Source organism: Panicum virgatum, chromosome 7K, assembly GCF_016808335.1.
Source record: "Panicum virgatum strain AP13 chromosome 7K, P.virgatum_v5, whole genome shotgun sequence".
Classification (NCBI taxonomy): domain Eukaryota; kingdom Viridiplantae; phylum Streptophyta; class Magnoliopsida; order Poales; family Poaceae; genus Panicum; species Panicum virgatum.
Genome location: NC_053142.1, coordinates 30,255,443 through 30,265,881, shown reverse-complemented (window position 1 = coordinate 30,265,881; position 10,439 = coordinate 30,255,443).

The window sequence follows — 10,439 nt, the reverse complement described above, 5'->3', positions numbered from 1 at the left end:
GCTGTCCCATCCCTGTTTTTCCCCCCGACCCGCGCATTGCGCTCGCGCGCGCCCGGACGCCACGCGTGGCCGACCGCGGCCGCGATCGGCGCCGACGCGCCCGCCCCTCTCTCCCTCTTTCTCTCTTTATTTCTCTCCCCTCCTTTTTCCTTTTTCTTTTTCCCATTTTCTTTTTCTTTTTCTTTTTCTCTCCTTCCCTCTCTCTCTCTTCTCCTGCCCCGCGCGCTCGGCCCCCTCCCTCTGCTCTACCGCTCCCGAGCGCCGCCCGCTCGGCCCTCCCTTCCTCCCCACCGAGCACGCCCCCCCCGGTCTGCGCCACGGCCGCAACAGCTCGGCGCCACCCCTGCCGCACGCACCCACGCTGCAGGGCAGCCCCACGGCCGCGCGCGCCCCGGCCGTGCCTAGCCCGCGCCCGCCGCGACGCGCACAGCGCCGCCCGGACCCGCTCGCCTGCGCCCTGCTGCACCCGAGCCGCTCCCCGGCCGCGTGCCCGCGCCCCGGGCCGGACGTGTGCCCGCGCGCGCGTGCACGCTCTCGCCGAGTCGCGACGCATCGAGCCACGGCACCGGCCCGCCTGCCGCGCGCACACCGCCGCCATTGACGCTGCACAGCGGCGGCGACTCCGGCACAGCGCCGCCTGCAGCGCAGTGTCGCGTCACCTCGCCGTGCGCGCCCGCCCTCCCCCCGTTGACGGCCGCACAGTGCCAAGCCAGCCCCACCGCCTTTAACTCAGTCGCCGGTCTCCGCCGCATCCCGCCGAACCCCCAACCGCCTCCCGCGCTTATAAAGGGCCCCGGCGCCGCTCCTCCGCACCCCACACCCACCCCCGAGCTCCTCCGCAAGCTTCGCAACCCCGAGCCGCCTCTCCCCGAGCCCCTGACCTCGCCACCAGAGTAGCTTAGCGCCGCCGCCGCCTGGTCTTGACGACCCGCCGCCTCGCTCCATCTCGAGCCAAGAAAGGTGGGGGAATCGAACCGCCGTCTCACCCCTCTCCTTTCCCCTCTACCCCGGGCCGCCGTCGAGGCTCAGAGCCGCCGAATCGCCGGCGCCAAGCGCCGCCTCCACCCTCCCCTGTTCTGGACGCGAGAAGGGGGGAAGGAGAAGGGCGATTTCGCCCAGAACCCCCTCCCTTTCTCCTATTTCCTTAAGAACCCTTCCACCTCTTGTTATTTTTGCAATTAGAACCCCCTTTCTGTTATTTTCTCAAAACAAACCCTCACCATATAAACTTAGTTATAAATAAGCCCCTGACCCTTTTAGATTAACCCAAGAAATTTCTAAAATATAAACCAAGCCCCTGCCTACTTAAACTTAATTACAATTAGGTCCCTGGACCCCTGTTTAGGCCCTAAACACTCCTTTGACCTATCATTTTATGCGCCTAACGACCTCGGATCTACCCAAAATTTTACCACGCCCCTCTTTACTCAGTTTTGGCCATACCATTCAGAAACCATTCAAAAATAATACTCTATGCTCTATATTTCATGTGTTCCCGATTCGAGCTCAATGATAGGTTCTTATTTTCTGTGTATTGATTGTGTGCTTGCTTGTGTACGCTGTAGACCACGGAGTGTACGAAGGAGAGCCCGTTGACGAGCAGTGCTGTGAGCAGGTGAACGAGGACCCGTTCCGCGACCCCGAGCCCGAAGGACAGGACCTCCCCGAAGGCTACGAAGACGGCAAGTTCAATCCCATCCTTTGATGCATGTTTCTGTCCTAGTTTTTATAAACACAACCCAATGGCCTGTTTTAAAAAGTTGCATATGTTTTACTTGCATGAAAACACGGTTGGATAGCCACCCCTTGATTTGTGATGACCATTCCTTGACCACCTAGATTAATGTCTGATTTTGCTTGGACGTTAATCGATATTAGAACGCTTAGGACTTTACTCATAACATAATTTATTTGATAAAGAAAATGTGTGCGTGTGGGAAGGGATAAAACGTGGATTTTCGAAAGATGAGTATGGACGGGATGGACGGCATTTCTGTGTGAATTGCCGACTGGTGTGCCTATGCCTGTGTGGCAGGGCAAAGAAGGGAGATATCCATCTTGTCGTGTCTAAGGACCGAGTTGGTGTGTCATCTCACCTAACTCCACTATCGTGCAAACCACTCGACCGTTGAATGGGCAACGGCGTAGCATAAATCCCACTAGTTGGTGTGGTAGCCATCAGGAGAGCTGAGAGCAACGGGTAACTAAGGAAAAGGGATAAGCCCCGAGTGGCTTATGCCCGGTTATACCTAAGTGAATGGTCAATGACCCCTTGGTGCATCCCGTGATGGCTAGTCAGGCTTAGCTATGGTGGGTAATGGCTATGTTGGGATCTACACCGACACGACGGTGTTCGAGTTGTGGTATCCTACTTGTGGGTAAAGTTGCACACCTCTGCAGAGTTAAGAATCTATTCGAATAGTCCGTGCCCACGGTATTGGGCGAGTTATGGTGTGGTCACATAACTAGTGTTTCTTTGGGATGGGCTGGTGTGAGTTGTTTTGGAATTGGTTCCGGCAGTTGTGCCGTGTGCTACGACGGACGGGGAGTCCGGTAGCAGTTTTAAAACTTGAACTCTGTGTTACTGCAAAAACTGATTTCTAAAAGGTTTTTCGTAAAATAAACCCCTGCATAAAATGTCGTTTTTCTGCAAATTAAATCGTAACCTTATCCTTGATTTACCTATGCATATTATTCTGTTATAACCCCCTCCGTGGGTGTGGTTGGACTTGCTGAGTACGTTTGTACTCACCCCACTCTTACTTTTACAGAAGAAGACCCGGACTTCGTACCAGGCGACGCCGAGTAGGGTTATCGTTCTACACCCAACCTTGCCTGTGGAACCGGCCCTATTGAGATGCCTCCGCTGTCGCAGTACTCTGAGCCCGTAGTAGACCCTATGTGGTTCGCGGTCTGGTGTTATGTCGTAGCCTGGTTAATTATTATTATCATCTGTATCGAGTGTTCTCCAAGGTTTGTACGGTTTTGAACCATCTGATGTAATAAATGTGGCATCAGCCTCCTGAGACTGGTGTTTTGTATCACATTTAAGTCTTCTCTTATGAGGGGACGCTTCAGAGGCCGGGCTTATCACAACATCCGGATGCGACCCAGTAGTGCCCCTTTGGCTCAGAGTTAGCTGCACCGCCTCATTGACCCTGGCGTCCATCTGAGATTCCAAGGACGCAACCTTCTTGTTCATCTTTTCTTCTATGGCACGAAGTTTCTCTTCCTGTTCGGCTCTGCTTTTTCGATGAGTCTTGTAAGAGGGATCTCCGGCCCAAGCAACTTTCCATGGGACCACGCCGATGACGTGGGCTCGTCCAGGGTGTTCCGGATTCTTTAATGCCCTTGTCAGCTCATCATTCTCCCTTTGAGGATGGAATGTTCCTTGTTGAGTCTCATCTATTGCAGCGACTAGATCGCGGGACACTTCTTGCATATGCTCGGGCACGACCAAACTTCCATCCAACTGTTTAGTGTCACGCCATTAGCAAATAACCACCACTTGGATTTATCCGGCCAATCCCAAGTTGTCGGCCTGATGCCTCTATCCATAAGGTCCTGCTCCATCTTCTGCCATTTTTTAACTGACTTCTTGTACCCGGCAGCCCCAAGGTGGTGGCTGTACTTCTTATTTGCTGCATTCACCTTGGCTTGTTCAGATTTTTTTTGGGCTTCCTTTGATAGTTTGTATTGTTTGAACTCCTCCCAGTATGGTTTAACCTGAGGAAGATCGTCCCAGTTCGGCTCCTTATCCTTCTTGATGTAATTGGTGTACAACTTCTTCTTGAAAGTTGCAAAGGCAAGGGCCATCTTTCTCAAGGCACATTTCTTCACAAGTTCTTGGTCAACTCCTTCAGAAAGAGTGAACATATTCTTGAGTTATGCCCATAGCATTTCCTTCTGATGTGCAGGCACGGCGTGTTGCTGTTCTTCGGGTTTGGTCGTTTTCCATAGTCATGTGGTGATCGGAATTTTTGCCCGAACAATAACCCCACATTGGTTGACAAATTTTGTGCTAGCATCCTCTGGAGCACTTGGATAACCCTCTGCGTCCACTTCTGTGATGACCTGTCTTCCCTCCATTTTCTTGGTTGGCCGGCGTCTCCCTTTTGACTGGCTCAACGAAGTCGATGCGGAGGTCGACTAAATTACAGAAAAGATATGTTAATCGCAAAACTAATCTACCGAAGTCACCATGCATATAGTTTTAAGATTCGTACTGGAACATGCTGCTGTTGATTGGGCGGCAGCGCAAAGTCATCATCTTCTTCATCGGCATCTCCAGACATATTCAGGAACGAATCAGCTGTCCGAGCATCTTCTTCAGCGATTGGCTGGGTGGTGTTGGCCCTCGTATCTTCGTTTATTGCGTCCAACATGTATTGTCCGGCGGCCTGCTCATCACCGAAGGGGTCCATCCTTAACTGAAATCGTAAAAATGTGTTAGAGTATGTGTCCATCCTTAAATGAAGCAAGAGAATTCAATTCTTTGAACGAATATGCGTGTTTGAGAGAGAGAGTGTGTGTGTATGTTAGAGGGACAGAGAAAGAGAGAGAGAGAGTTAGTGAGTGTGTGTGTGTGTGTCTGTGTGTGTTAGTGTGAGTGTGTGTGTTAGAGTGTATTAGACTATGTGTGTGTGTGTGTGCGCGAGGACTCGGGTCGAGGAACGGGGTTGAGAGTTGAGGGTCGAGGAACCGAGTCGAGGAACGGGGTTGAGGGTCGAGGTCTAGAGTTGAGGGTCGAGGGATGGCGAATGCGTGAGTTAGAGAGCGAATACGAAATTACTCGTCGTCGTTACTCGTCGTCGTTACACGAGTTACATGATAAATACATGAGTTACAGAAATACATGAGTCAAACTGCTCCTGCTGCTGCTCAAACTGCTGTGAAGACGGTGGCTGCTCCGGGTACTCCTCTGGTAGCTCGAAGTCTACTCGCGATCGCAACGCCGAACAATCATCGAAAACATACACATATATGCAAACAAAAACAAACACTAAGAAACAGTACACCAATACATCAAAACAGTGTATAAAACAGAGCTAAAGCTATTCTACGCGTTACAACGATCGCGTGGACATAAAGAACACCTAAAACGGAGCTAGAATGCGAAAACTAGGCTTAAAACAAGATCTAGGGGCTAAACTGTTAGAAAAATAGAGTTTCCAGGGGTTTTCTACAAAAACCAGGGACCTATACATAATTAACGGGTAGATCCAGGGGCTAACGCGCAAAACTACGCTGGCCGGACTGCGGGTTCAAAACTGGGAAAGTTCATGGGTCTAAGTGAATAAAACAGGGCCGGGATGTAATTACCTTTACACTGGTTAGGACCGCGGGTTAAAAACCTAAAAGGACAGGGACTCTTTAGCAAGAATCCAGGCACTGACCGGTACGCTGTCCGTTTGACTCGGCTCGGGTTAATTGCGGCCGTAGGATCTCGATCGGGTGGGCCAGGGAAGGTTGGGCGGGGGAGCGACGGCAGAAGCGCTGGCGCGCGGCGGCACACGACAGCGGGGTCGCCGGAGTTTGCCAATCTGGCGTTCTAGGGCTTGGTTCAGGGTGCTGTTTGGCCGTGGGTGGAGTACGCGACGCGCGTAACCCAACTGGGCACTCATGGCGGTGGATTAGGGCCTGGTCGGAGCTCACCACGGCGAGGGGCAGCACTGGGTGGTGACGCTCGCCGGAGTGCGGCGTGCAAGCCGTTCTGTGGCTCGGGCGCGTGTGCAAAAGGGGTGTGGGGCTTGCACAAGACACGGGAAAGGCTGCGCAGGGGTCGTGCTGGGCAGCGCGGCGCTGTGGGGCATCCGCCATGGCGGGGCAGAGGCGTGCGCGGCGGCGAAAACGCCGACGTGCGATGCCCGGGTACCTAGTGTGCGTCAAGGGCCAATTTAACTAGCGCAAAAATGACGGGGAGGCCTGGGGGTGCTTACCGAGGCTCGGGTGAGAGCGGTGTAGTCATGCAGAGACGCCGGCGTTGATGGCGGCGGCGGGGCACGACGAAGCTCGGGGCGAAGTCGATGCTGCACTCCTCACGGCTTCTGGACTCCGCGGACCGGCTCAAGGAGGTCATGTGATGGTGCCACGGGGGTCAGAGAGGCTCAGAGATGGCCGACGGCGAGGGATTGCGGTAGCAGACCGATCTCACCTGAGATGAAGAGGCGGCGGCGTGACGATGTGCCGCGGGCGGACGACGTCGGACCGAGCGCAGAGACGAAGAGGCGGCGGCGTGACGATGTGGCAGCGGCGACACGACTATGCGACGGTGCGCGCGCGGAGATGGAGGGCGGCGGCGGTCGACCGGAGGAAGGTGATGAGCAGTAGAGATTTGGGAGGAAGAAGGCAACAGCTTTATACTCGAGGCCAAGGGTACCGGGTAAAAAATCCAACCGGTGCCTTAGGCAGGCCTTAGGTACCAGTTGCATCTACAACTAGTGCCTAAGACGAGGCCTTAGGTACCGAGTCTCCGCACAACCGGTGCCTAAGGGTCAACGGGCGGGAAATGAAAAGACCATATGGTACCGGATGGATATCCAAAACCTTTACCTTAGGCCATTTAAAGTTCACTTTTCACAAATCTTTGACTGGAATTCTTCAGTATCTCAATGGTAACGCTCGGTAATTTGGGCTCCGCGGCCACGGTTCGACTCCCGCGCGACGCCCCACTTTTTTTTTACCCAAATATGACCCTAAGATACCGGTTGGATTTCCCAACCGGTACCAAAGGTTCTCTTTTTTTTTCCTTTTCTTTTTCTCTTGTAAATCTATTAATTGCCTCGTAATTCATAATAAATCTGATATTTGCATAATAAATCTGATAATTGCCTAGAAAATTTGATAATTATCTAATAGTTAAAATAATTGTCTAATAAATTTGTTATTTGCTCAATAAATTTATAACTGCATAACTAATTATTTTAATTACATAATAAATGAAATAATTGCATAATAAATTATTTAAATGCAAAATAATTCTAAATACTACATGATAAATCATTTAGGTGCATAACTAATCATTTTAATTGCATAATAAATCAAATAATTGCATAATAAATCATTTAATTGTCCAATAAATCAATTCATTGCATAAGAAATCTAATAATGTTCACAGAAAATATTACAAGATATAATCATTCAACTAAGGGAATATTAACGATGGTTCGCTTTACAATCGTCCCTTCATTATGATCATGACGTGCGTACGGAGCCTCCTCTTCGGCTAAAAGAATACTTGTGTCAACCTCCACTGCGAACGGAGTCATATCTTCAACCTTATTGTATTCTTCTTCATCTGTGACATCGTCGACTCCCACAATTTTTCTTTTTCCTACCAGAACAATATGGCGCTTTGCCTCATCTCTGGCACCTACAAAACTCGATTTATTCCTGGACTTGTCCTTTCTCGTTTTGCTAGACATGTCCTGCACATAGAAAACTTGAGTGACATCTTTAGCTAGGACGAATGGTTCGTCTCGATATCCAAGCTCTTTGAGGTCTACCGTTGTCATTCCGTACTCGTTGATATCGACACATTTTCCTGTGAGTTTAACCCATTGACAACGAAATAGAGGTATCTTCAACGGCCCATAGTCGAGTTCCCAGATCTCTTCAATGTAACCAAAATATGAGTTCGTTTGGCCACTAGAGTCGGTGGCATCTATACGGACACCACTATTTGATTGGTGCTCTTGTTATCTTGGGCTCTTGTATAAACTGTGTAACCATTAATTTCATATCCTTGGTACATCAGGATTGAATTTGCCGGACCCCTGGCCAGCCAAGCTAGCTGCTCATGAATTTGATCGTTGGCCATGACTTCCTTCTGCAACCAGGTGGCGAATGTATCGTTATGATGTTTTGTAATCCATGTCTCAGACTTCAAAGGGTATATACTTCGCACAATTTGCATGTGCTCCTCCATGTATGGAGCCACCAAGGCTGATTGTTGCAGAACTGTGAGATGCGCTTTTCTCAACGTGGCATGATCTGGGGCATTTACTGATTTTCTTCCAAGTGTGCCCTTTCCAATCAGCCGCCCCTCATGACGTGATACTGGAATCCCAATTGGGCAGAGTTCTTCCACATAGTCAACACAAAATTCAATGACCTCCTCCGTGACGTAACCCTTCGCAATGCTTCCTTCTGGATGAGCCCGATTACGAACTTATTTCTTTAGTACTGCAAAGTATCATTCAAAAGGGAACATATTATGAAGGAAAACAGGACCGAGAATACCAATCTATTTTACCAGGTGAACTAGAAGATGCGTCATAATATTGAAGAATGATGGAGGAAATATCATTTCAAGACTGACTAAACTTTGGACAACATCCTCTTGTAGCCTGCTTAAACTCGATAGATCGATTGCCTTCTGAGAAATTGTGTTGAGAAATGCGCATAGCTTTATGATTGTTGCTCGAACATTAGCTGGTAGAATACCTCTAAGTGCAACTGGAATCAATTGCGTCATCAACACGTGACAGTCATGAGACTTTACGTGTGCGAATTTCTTCTCTTTCAAGTTCAGTTGCCTCTTTATATTCGAAGAGTAGCATGATGGGACCTTGATACTGTTCAAACAGTCGAACATACTTTGTTTCTCTTCCTTACTAAGAGTGTAGCACGCAGGACCTAGATAATGACGTCCTTTATCCCTTTTTTCTGGATGTAGGGCGGCCCGTTGTTTCATACGTTGAAGATCTTGCCGCGCTTCCAATGTATCCTTTGGCTTACCGTAGATACCAAGGAAGCCTAGAAGGTTCACACAAAGATTTTTTGTTAGGTGCATCACATGCGTGGCGGACGTCTAAGACTTCCCAATAAGGTAACTCCCAAAAAATACTCTTCTTCTTCCACATAGGTGCACGTCCGTCATCACTCTGCACTGATCTGCTGTTGGGTCCTTTTCCGAATACTACTTTTATATCTTTAACCATTTCAAACACCATTTTCCCACAACGGTGCCTAGGCTTGGTACGATGATCTGCCTTTCCATCGTAGTGAGCATGCCTCCTCCTTAATGGGTGCTTGATCGGAAGAAATCGACGATGACCCATATACATGATCTTCCTACAGTGCTTGAGGTACATGCTGTCGGTTTCTTCTAAACAATGGGTGCATGCCCTATAACCTTTATTGGATTGTCCGGAGAGGTTACTTAGTGCTGGCCAATCGTTGGTGGTTACAAAAAGCAATGCACGCAGGTTAAAATGATCCTCTGCGTGTGCATCCCACATACGAACATCCTCATCTTTCCACAACAATAGAAGATCATCAATCAGTGGTTTCAGATACACATCTATATCGTTACCGGGTTGCTTCGGGCCGGGGATAAGCACCGGCATCATAATGAATTTCCGCTTCATACACAACCAGTGAGGAAGGTTGTATATACAAAGTGTCACAGGCCAGGTACTATGGCCACTGCTCTGCTCACCGAAAGGATTCATGCCATCCGTACTTAAGCCGAACCTTATATTCCTCGCTTCATTTGCAAATGTTGGGAGTGTTCTGTCCACTTTTCTCCACTGCGACCCATCAGGGGGGTGTCTCAACATATTGTCTTGCTTACGTTCTTCTTTGTGCCATCGCATCAATTTAGCATTCGTTTTGTTCATGAACAAACGTTTTAGACGTGGAATTAGAGGAAAATACCACATCACCTTGGCAGGCACCCTCTTCTTGACACGCATCCCCTCAACGTCGCCTGGATCATCTCGAGGGATCTTATACCGGCCGGCATGCGTTGCATACAGGGCATGAATCCAAATTTTCATACTCACCTCGATATAGGATGCAGTCATTAGGACAAGTATGTATCTTCTGTGCCTCTAATCCTAAAGGACAAACAACTTTTTTTGCCTCGTATGTTGTCTCCGGCAAGGTGTTACCCTCAGGGAGTAAGTTTTTTATAAGTTTCAGCAACTCCTCGAATCCCTTGTCAGACAAACCATTTGATGCCTTCCATTGCAATAATTCCAATGTGGTACCCAACTTCATTTGGTCTTGTTTGCAATCAGGGTACAACAATGTTCTGTAGTCCTCCAACATACGTTTCAGATCTCTCGATTCCTTTTCTGTTTCACAATCTTCCTCAGCTTCGCACAGCATCTGACCAAGATCATCTTCTACAACGTATCCTTCAGTAACTTCTTCAGGCTCACCCATTGCAGTGTCGTTGAAAAAGGAATTATAATTGGCTGCAAAGTCAGGAATCCTGTCCTCTTCTTCTACATTATTATCCAGCACAATTCCTCTTTCGCCATGCTTGGTCCAAACATAGTAGTTCGGCATGAAATCACTATTGAACAAGTGACTATGGATGGTTCTTGATGATGAGTAATCCTTCTCATTCTTACAGAATTTGCATGGACAACGAACGAAACCGCCATACTTGTGTTTCTCGGCCGCTTCTATGAATTCATGCACGCCAT